The sequence below is a fragment of the Myotis yumanensis genome, unplaced genomic scaffold, assembly GCF_028538775.1.
Source record: "Myotis yumanensis isolate MYYU_CA2020_CCGP unplaced genomic scaffold, mMyoYum1.0.hap1 SCAF_15, whole genome shotgun sequence".
In the NCBI taxonomy this organism is placed as follows: Eukaryota; Metazoa; Chordata; class Mammalia; order Chiroptera; family Vespertilionidae; genus Myotis; species Myotis yumanensis.
This window is the reverse complement of record NW_027223766.1, coordinates 34841864-34852757: the sequence shown is the minus strand read 5'-3', so window position 1 is coordinate 34852757 and position 10894 is coordinate 34841864.

Sequence of the window (10894 nt, the reverse complement as noted above, 5' to 3'; positions counted from 1 at the left end):
TTAACTGTCAATCTAGCTTACATATCCAATAAAAGTATTCTTCAAAATTGAAAGTAAAAGATACATATTTTTACAACAAAAACATCATGAACTAAACACATTAAAGGGAATTCCAAAAACAATGTTTAAGTTAGATGGAAAATAATGCCAAATGTAATCATGGAGATGGATGTTGGAATGAAGAACATAGAAAAATATTAATATTTGGTTAGATATAAGTAACTATAAACTGTATATACAATAAAAAGGAAATGCACTATAAACAGTAATTTTATGATGTATGTTTTAGTCTGCAGTGGCCTCCAGACTATTTGTACTCTAATCTATCATAGGATTCTAAAAAAATAGTCTGTGTCATTTTTTGTTATATTATTCTAATGAAACTTGTATACAAGTCTTAGTTTGCCATAAGGAATTAGCTGCTTCATACCTACCTTGCTGGTATCTTCTCTTAGCACTCCCTCCTGCCAAGTTATGAATTCTATGTCAACTTATCTACTGCTCTTCAAATGAGCCACATTATTTTAAGCCCTCTCTCATTTTCACAGGCTACAGACTCTGCCTGTCTGTAAACGTCTCACTCTTTAAAACTCAACTTAGATATTTATTCCAGTGAAACCACTTGGCCCAATCCTTGACCATCAGTGATTGGTAAGTATTTAGCAATTAGTGTGGCCCAGATGAACATTCTGCGTGTCCACAAAATGGCCCTCTACACTTGCCTCAAACCATTGCTATCACATGACCGAGTGGAATAATGTCTTCATTAAATTAGCATTTCTCCATCTATAACACCTTTATTTTTCGATGTTTGACCTCTTGAAATTTCTAAAACTTTCTATTTCAATATCACTGCAAAAAGAGTAAAGGAATGGTAGTTTGTCACAGATATAAGGAAATGTAGTCAAGAACAAAGACTATATTTTCTTTTCTGTGATTGTCAAGAGGATATAGTAGAAGCCATGATATATGTAAAAATAACTATACACAATATATTACAATATTATTAATATAAGTATTCCTTAAAATAATACTTCCCTGAAAGTTCTTTTTCACTCAGTTCAATAGCCTGGTTGAAATACTCATTAATACAAAAATGATGTATGTTTTCTTTGTGAAATGCTGACCTAGGAATTTTACATATTCCCTTCAACTGGTGATTGCTAGCATGGTTACTTGAGTATTAAGCTACTTGTCAATAGACACCACACTTTGTTCTCTACATTATCTTTCTACCTCAAGTCATTTCCATAACTATATCAAATATTTTAATACTATTTTTCACACATTTTCTCAATTCCATAAATTGCATATCCAAATATATCTATATTAAAACTAATTAATTTCTAAAACTATACCAACTGATGTGATTGGTATAAATCCTAACCTCTCACAGGTAACAGTTTACACAGGTTTAAGGCAAGTAGGTATCTACCTATACTCAAGTGTCATTAAAAGGTATACTAAGTGCTATGAGCACTTAAAAGGAAAGTCACACTTGAAGAAGGTAAGGGTAAATAAACCAGGATCAGAAAAATATCACAAATAACATAGTTGTTTTATTTCCCCCTTTGATGATTGGACAGGATTTCAGGAGGAAAAACGTTTGGAGAAGGTATTCTAAGCTGAAGATTTAACAAGTACAAAGGAGTGGAGGTGACAAAACACAAAACTTGTCCAGGAGCTATTGGCCGGTCTGGGCAGCTGCAATGCTATCTAAGTGTGCAGCCTAAGTGGGTAAGAGACTGGCAAGTTCTGTTGAGGTCATTTTGTGGAATTATTTAAAAATCAGGCAAATGGATGTGTATTTAATTGAATTGATACTTGGATGTCATTTAAAGTGATTGAGCAGGATAAGGATTCAATCAGTGTTGCACTTGAGGAACATTGATCAGCCACAGGATGTGAGAGTGTGGCTGAGCCAGACACAGAAATACCAATTAAGTAAAGGCAACAGGCAGAGAGCTTGTGAGAGGATTAGAGGATCTCATTAAAACCGGAATGAAAGTAACGAGGAGAGAGAAGCTAGATTTGAGAGCTAGAAGATACTGACAGACACAAAATAGTTGATGTAATGGGCATTCCATATTTTCTCCAATACAGAACTTTAGATAAAAACACAGAGGGGGAAAAAGTGAAAATTTGGAATTACCTAGTGAGAATTGTCTTTAATGGTTTTCCAACAGGTTCTTTCCCAGTATTTTTGAGCTATGACTGACATAACATTGTATTAGTTTAAGGTACCGAACAGGTATTTTTGAAGCAACCTGACTTTGTTTACAAGCCTGCTGCAGATTTTCTTTAAGGAAACAAAGCATTACCAGATTAGTTTGTTTTTCCTTATGTTGCTCTTCCCTGTGATGTTGCATTGCCATTATCATAAATGCAGTGCATATTCTCTACATGATCTTTATATATGTATATATGCATATGTAAAAAATGTAATATTTTAGCATTTCCTTAATTTTAATTAAACTTCTATTGTTCTATAATTTGCTTTCAAAAAGAGTATGTCATGAGCTCTACCTATATTGATGTATGTAAATCTGGTTAATTCATTGTTAAACTTTCATATAGTCTGAATATACTACAATGTATTTTTTTATTTCCTTACAATTAAAGGTTTGGGTTGATACTTAAGTTTTCTTTTTGCATTATTTTAAATTTTTCGTTTTAGAACAACTTTTAATTTACATTAAGTTGCAAAGATAGTGCAGAGTCCCTGAATAACCCTCTCCCAGTTTAAATTTCACCTAATGCTAACCTCGTACATTATAGTGATACTCATCAAAACTTCAAAAACATTACTACTACAAATATATTTTTCTACTACAAATAATTCCATCTCTGGTAGGCATTCAATAGAAATCAAAGAGATGATAGGTAGGTAGGTGGACAGACAGATGGATGTAAGGATAGATATATGTATGATTAGCATTTTTAAGTATGAATCATTAAAAATATATTGTATTAATATATTACATTGACATTGGCAAAAACAGGGAGGTTTTTTTTTTTCCTTAGAAAATATTGGCATAAAATTAGATGTTAAAAGACTGTGAACCCAGATGGTCATTGTCACAAAGATGTTAAAAATAATTAATTTTTCTTTGATATGTTTATGTCCTAAGTCTAGGTTGGTGGTCGGCAAACTCATTAGTCAACAGAGCCAAATATCAACAGAACAATGAATGAAATTTCTTTTGAAAGCCAAATTTTTAAAAGTTAAACTATATAGGTAGGTACATTGTTATTAACTTAATTAGGGTACTCCTAAGCTGGCCTTTGCTAAAAACATCCTCAATCTGATTGAGGTACGTTCGCTGAGGTCGACCCCTTCCAACTCTCCCATCCACACTCGTATTGTATACTTGTTTCGTCTATCTCCTTTCGTTCATCCTCTCTATATGTCCAAACCATCTCAACATACCTTTCTCAAAATAGACTCGCCCAGGCCGAAAACCGACTTCTGCATGGGCCATGAAGTTTCAATCGCACTGTACATGCACGCCCTCATGTGGTATTTTGCGGAAGAGCCACACTCAAGGGGCCAAAGAGCCGCATGTGGCTCGAGAGCCGCGGTTTGCCGACCACTGGTCTAGGCAATATTTAGATGTCTTTCAGTGACAATTGCTAGTTGAAATAAATATTGCTTTTAGCAAAGAAAACAATGGATTGGGCGAGATGTCGCAAACATGTTAGAAGTAACCCTAAAATTTTAAAAAGCGTTGGAAGAAACCTTGGGGGCTACTCAAATGTTCTCATTATACAGAAGGGCAAACAAGACACAAGGGAAGAAAGTGGTTTTTCTCAGGGAACTGACAAGTGCATCTGCAGGGAGCCGGACCCAGGTCCTCGGACTCTCAGTCCAAAACTTTTATTTCCACTGAGGAGTACTTACGTGAAGCAGAGATCTAAATTAAATTGTTGCAATTTATCATATTACATTTATTTAAAAAATGATATTTATTGACCTATCTTTATAAAAAAAGGACTATTACTATTCTTAATATTTAGGAAAAGAAGAGACATGTTTTTCAACTTAAAAAAAAAGGCCTCGTTAAATTACAGAAATAGAACATCTGTGAAAATCCTTATTTTTAAATCCCGTAATCCTTGTGGTAGATTCAAAATATGACCATCATTCTTCACTTCTCCCTATGTCCATGCTCTTTGCCATGTGCGTTCCCAGCAATTCAGATCAGAGAGGAATCTCTTTCCTCTCTCCTTATAGATACTAATATATGCCTTATGCCGTCTTGTGGTCATATAGTGCAATGCAAGTCATATGGTATCACTTCCAATTCTAGGCATCAGAGGAGCTTTGTGTACTTCCACCCTTTCCCTTGAAACCCTATCGAGCCGCTGGGTGAAGAAGCCCAGGATGGCCTATAAGAGGTGGGAAGAGGAACCAGTCAGTTCCCAGCTAAGCAAGCAGGTGACCTGGCATCTGACCACAGATACATGAGTGAATTTAGCTGAGGGGTCACTGCATCTGGCCCAGATCAACAGAACCATCCACATGACACAGGTACTCAGATAAAATATTGTTGTTTGAAGCCATTAAGTTTGATTAGTTTTTTATTACAATAGCTAAATTATATTCTTTTTAAAAATATATATTTTATTGATTTTTTACAGAGAGGAAGGGAGAGGGATAGAGAGTTAGAAACATCAATGAGTGAGAAACATCGACCAGCTGCCTCCTGCACACTCCCTACTGGGGATGTGCCTGCAACCAAGGTACATGCCCTCGACCAGAATCGAACCTGGGACCTTTCAGTCCGCAGGCCGACACTCTAAACCAGTGATAGCGAACCTATGACACACGTGTCAGAGGTGACATGTGAACTCATTTTTTTGGTTGATTTTTCTTTGTTAAATGGCATTTAAATATATAAAATAAATATCAAAAATATAAGTCTTTGTTTTACTATGGTTGCAAATATCAAAAAATTTCTATATGTGATATGGCACCAGAGTTAAGTTAGGGTTTTTCAAAATGCTGACATGCCGAGCTCAAAAGGTTCGCCATCACTGCTCTATCCACTGAACCAAACCGGTTAGGGCTAAATGATATTCTTTAAAGTTATTATTTACATGAAAGCATGAAAAATTAGAGTGTATGTTATGTGAAATATGAAAGTTCTTTGATAATATGTTATATTATTTGTAATAAGATTACAAATATTAATACTGATATTGTGTAATATTCCACAATAAAATCTTATTCCATTGGAAGTCATAAATCTAGGCTGAATCACGAGGTTCAGATACTGCTCATAAATTTTTCAAAAATCACACCCTGCTATGATCATGATTGCTTAATATTATAATGTTTTTAAGATAATGTTTTATCATCTTATTGAATTTTATAAGTTTATTTTGAGCTTTTAAAATATTTTACGATTTTTCATTATTTAGATTGTTAGACCTCAAAATCAATGCTAAGAAGACACAAATCAAAAGCCTCAATTTTAATAACTAAGCCTGGTTTAAAAATAACTTCTGTTACAGTCAAACACACAGAAACAGATAGAATGGTGGCTCCCAGTGCCTGGGAGGAGGGAAAAGTGGGGAGTTCCTGGTCAACTGGCCTAACGTTTCAGTAATACAAGATGATTAAGTTCCAGAGGTCAGCTGTGCTGCAAAATTCTACCTGTAGTTAACAATACTGTATCACGCTGTGTTCCTCTCACAATAAAAAAAAAAGAATTGCAAATGAAGCTTATATTTATGAGCTTAGTGTAATATTTGCATGTGGCCACTAGATAGAGCTAGTATAATAATATCCTGAGAGAATAACAAAGATAGATAAAACAATCTTATACTTATCACGTGTACGGTTTGCTTTTCTTTATAATGCAGTTTATATAATGCTATGAACTCTGAATGTGTTAACTTTAAATCAATATACCCTTCTCAACTGTGTTCTGTTTTCACTAAAATACATCCAACCACCAATATATTATGAAGTTTAATTAATAGCAGTCAGAATCCTAAAACTATAATATAACATATTAGTAGGAAAATTTTCCTAAAGCCACCAAAAATAATTTTTTAAATCATATATCATGATTTTTGATACATATACTAGTATATATACATATATATGTATATACAGTATATATATATAGTATGTATCATGTATGAGGCAAATCATGCTTTCTATTTTCAGATAATGATTAAATGTAAAATAAAGAATATACAAAACTAAAGGTTAAGCCTAATGCTGAGATCCTAAAAGCAGAATACGTTAGATTAAAAGTTTTTTCCCCTTCTTTTTATGAACAGAGAGAAGACCTCTTTTATGGAACCAACAATGGGCAATATAATTTGTAAGAAATTTGACACTTCTATAAATATACATCACTATCATCATCACCACCATAAAATATAAACTAATATACTAGTAAGTCCTTAGAGACTCATTCTTAATATAGTTTATTTGCCAGCAATATTAGTTCATTATTTGTAAATATTCACAAATTTGATCATTTTTATTGCAATGTATGTATTATTATAATTTCAAATTAATGGCATCTGGAAAACTCAGTTTCTTAATCTGTAAAATAGGTTTAATGTCATGTGATTTAGAAATAAAGTTAGGAGCAATTGATTTTGCTAGTCAATAAACGATGTTTGTCAGATTTTATTGACTATGAGAATCATCTAGAAGCATATTCAAATGAACATTGAGCTTATTTCCAGAGAGTATAACTTAATTCTGCTGTGGGTCCTAAAATATGCATTTTAACAAGTGCCCCTAGGAGTTCTCATGCAGAAGTCCTTATACTATAATTTTGGGAGAACAGATTTAAGAATATAGACCCTAAGTTGAGATAAACCTGAAGTCTAAGCCTCAGTTTCTAAATCAATGAAATGGAACAATAAAAAAACCTAACACAAGTAGCTGCAAGGGTTAAAGCAGCTAACACATATAAAAGAGCAACAATGCCTGGCAGATAGTAGCAAGTCTGTAAGTGGTGCTCATTATACCCCTTTCCCTAATTATGTCTGAACCGTGTGAATATTCTCTGGCAAAATTTTCAGGGAAGTAAATGATGATGATAGTGACTGGCATTTTTATTATGTTTTTGTGATTTTATTTTTCCTTGCCAGTTATGATATTATGCGGTTCCTGTTAATCACATGCTTACATGAGTAGCAATGTCACTTTATCTATTAATAATTACTTAGAGCCTTGTTCTTGCTTTAGAAAAAAACAACCAAAAACTATGTTTAGGAACAGATTACATTGCCACGAGGTGTGTATGCCTCGTTCAGCACAAATGTAAGTTGTCAAGAAAAATATCCAGCATGCCTTTTCTCACAAAGAGCTCTCCAAAAGGGTCTTCAGAACTCCTTCCTCAAGAAAATCATTCAACTGAATGTTGTCATCTAATATTTTAAATCCTTTACTTGTCATGGGGTTGCGCATAAAATTGTTAACACATGACCTTCAGCGAGTCCATTGAACTAAGCTGCTTTTGTAGGCCTGCATTTACCTAATCCTGCTCACTGGTACCATCCTATTACTGAAGAAAAGCATGTGCTGTGTATAAAATACACTGACCCATCTCTTAACAATTCTCTCTTCTTTGCAAAGTGATGTACATTAATATAATGTTATTTATCTGGCTTTTGGAAAAAATTGCTGCCCCACACTGACATAGCAAAAAAATATTTTGAATGAAAGTGATAATATGCACTGCATGATAATGTACTTGTTCGAATACTGAGCTATTTAGAAGGTAAACTATTTCAAATGATTTTATCGTGTGCTTCTTTTTCCCAACTCAAACTTAAAATTAAGGGAGCTGGAATAATATTAGCTAACATTTACGGAGCGCTTATTAAATTCTGAACAGTCTCCTAAGTGCTCCATATTTAATTTAACCCTCACAAACTCACAAGGTAGACAGTGTTATTTTCCTGCTTTGACCATTGGGACAACTGAGGCACAGAGAAATGTAAGAAATGGGCCAACGCTCATGCAGAGAGGAGGCAGGATTTAAATCCAAGCTGTCTACTCCAGAGCCTATACCCTGAAATAACATCAGAAAGGCCTCCCCCTTTTCATCCCCAAAGCCCCATCTCCAGTTGAGGCTCTTATTATCTTAAGTAGAGTTTTAGGGAAGTAGGGGCATTCCAAACACGCCGTAGTTTGGTTTTAATCTACTTTTCCAACTATATTGGAGTAATTCCGTTTTCCATCACTTCCCTTTCTGCAGTTGCTGGTATCTTGAACTTGCCCACCTTTACGCTATTGCTTACTGTAAGTCATGTGAGTGCACGGCTTTGTTTTGAAACACACCAATATCATAGCCATGGCTCCACATCCCATTTAAATCCTTCATGCTCTGCAATGTGCTTTTCATTATCTCTCCAGGGCAAAGTAATTTTTTTTTTCTGATTCTGGTAGGAGTATCTTGAAAACTCAATCTAAGAAGTTCTTAAATTCACAGGTGACTGAACTCTAAACCAGTCTTGGCTCTGATGCACATTTATTTCCCAGGAATAACTTTGTGCTTTGGGATATTTCCCAACCATTGGGTGAGATGCCCTTTATCATGTGTACTGCATTTAGGAGGTTTAGAGGTGACCCGCGTGATGATTTATAACTCTCAGTGTGGCTATACAGGAGGAGAATAGATCATCAGCCCTATGGGTCCAGTGACTCACCTAATGGAGAGCCTCAATCCCACAGAAGAATTTATCTAGAGAAACTTCTAGACATGAAGGTATAAACTAAGGTACAGTGGGTACAATGCTTAGGTTTTCACTTTGAAACTCCCACTAGTTCATTATTAAACACTAGAGGCCTGGTGCACGAAATTTGTGCACTCGGGGGTCCTTCAGCCTAGCCTGTGCCCTCTCACAGCCCGGGAGCCCTCGGGCGATATCTGACTGACAGCTTAGCCTGGAGGGAGCAGGCCTAAGCCAGCAGTCAGACATCCTTAGCACTGCTGTGGAGGCGGGAGAGGTTCCCGCCACCGCTGCTGCACATACTAGTCGTCAGCCTGGCTTCTGACTGAGCAGTGCTCCCCCTGTGGGAGCACACTGACCACCAGGGGGCAGCTCTTGCATTGAGCATCTGCCCCTGGTGGTCAGTGCGCATCATAGCAACTGGTCATTCCACTGTTTGGTCGATTTGCATATTAGCCTTTTATTATATAGGGCTAGAGGCCCCATGCTCGAAATTTGTGCAAGGGGTTCGGCCCTCGCAGCCCATCACAGCCTCGGCCAGCTCTTGCTGCTCCAGCTTCATCTGGAAGGTCTACCAGAAGATCATTCGGCTGTTCAGTCTAATTAGCATATTAGCTCTTTATTATATAGGATTGTCTCTATCAGTGGTCTCCACCTTTTCTTTGTTAAAGTACAAAACTGTTCATAAATCCCAATATGGTAATCATTATATAGTCAATATATAAATTGTTTTAAAACAAAGGCTATAATGATTTCAATAACAATTTGAATTTTGTTAATTCCAGTAGCACCTATTATCACTAAATAAGCAAGGTACATTTTTAATCATGTAGAAGATAATATGTGGAATCTATGAATGTGAGCATTTCCTGTAGTGAACCTCTTGTTAGCCATGACCTGAGAACCACGAATTGAAACTTCTCAATAGGATACCTTATTTAGAATCTTACTACTTACGGCATTGTGATATTACTCTAGCTCCTCCTCTTTCTGCTCTCTTCTTTTTCTGTTTCTCCTCCTCCTTCTCTCTTTCTTCTTGTCATTTAATAACTCTTTTCTATATTAGCAACTCTATAGCTTCCCTTTATGATGACTGCAGACACACATCCTGATCACTGCAATCCCACTCTGTGGTTTGGAACAGAATTTGGTTTAATTCCCACTCAAAGATATGTTTTAATGTTTTTTGTTCTGTTTTGTTTTTGAGAGTCAGGAAGGGAGAGGGAGAGAAAAACATCAATCTGCAGTTTGATCTACTAGGAATCGAACCACAACTTGGGTGTGTTCCTTGACTGGGAATAAAACAGGTGACCCTTCCATGCATAGGAGGGTGCTCCAAACAATTGAGCCACACTGGCCAGGGGCAGAATTCACTTTAAAGCAAGCCACACCTGGGCAATAGCCATTCACCATTTTTTGTGGCTAAGAAAAGTATATTTTATCCAGGTAAGGAGCCTGGGCTGCTTCTCACCGGCCACGGGGTAATGAATATTAGTGACTCAAGATAATCAAGGTAACTTTTTTTATTGGTACCAATGACTGGTTGTGTGTCATCAAGTAGGTTTAAAAAGGTCTGCCTCTGCTACACTTGTGAAAGGTTTTCCTCCATGATAAAACATAGAGAAATTGCCTTTTCCACCAATGGATATTTTTCTATGAAGCAACAGTGCTGGTGATGACAAAAACATGTTGCAGCCCTAAGGGACCTAACATTATGTGGGGAGTGACAAGGACACAGATGGAAGGAATCCAGATTCTAGATAAATGTTATCTACTGTAACGTCAGCCTTCACACGTTTTACTGAAACCTCATTGTTTAAGCATTATTAAAATTTTAGTTACTGAAAAATCACCTCATTATGTGCTCATTTTAGTACTCCTACTTTCTCATCAGTTTTTTTCCAAAGAAAGGTATGATGAAGGTCTACTCTAATTGTAATGATACTACATAATACATCTTTTTGTTACAATAAAATAATCTGTAAGCTATCTGAAGAATTCAGGAGACAGTGTAATATAAATTTGTCTTTTCATTTCAAATAGCTTCTTAAAATTAACAATGGAGAAAATTAGAACGATAATAATGATTACAAAAGTAATTTCACAAAGAGTTTTAACCTTCTATAACAATTTAACTATTATAGAATTGGGTGAAATACACGACCTTATATTAATGCAATACCTA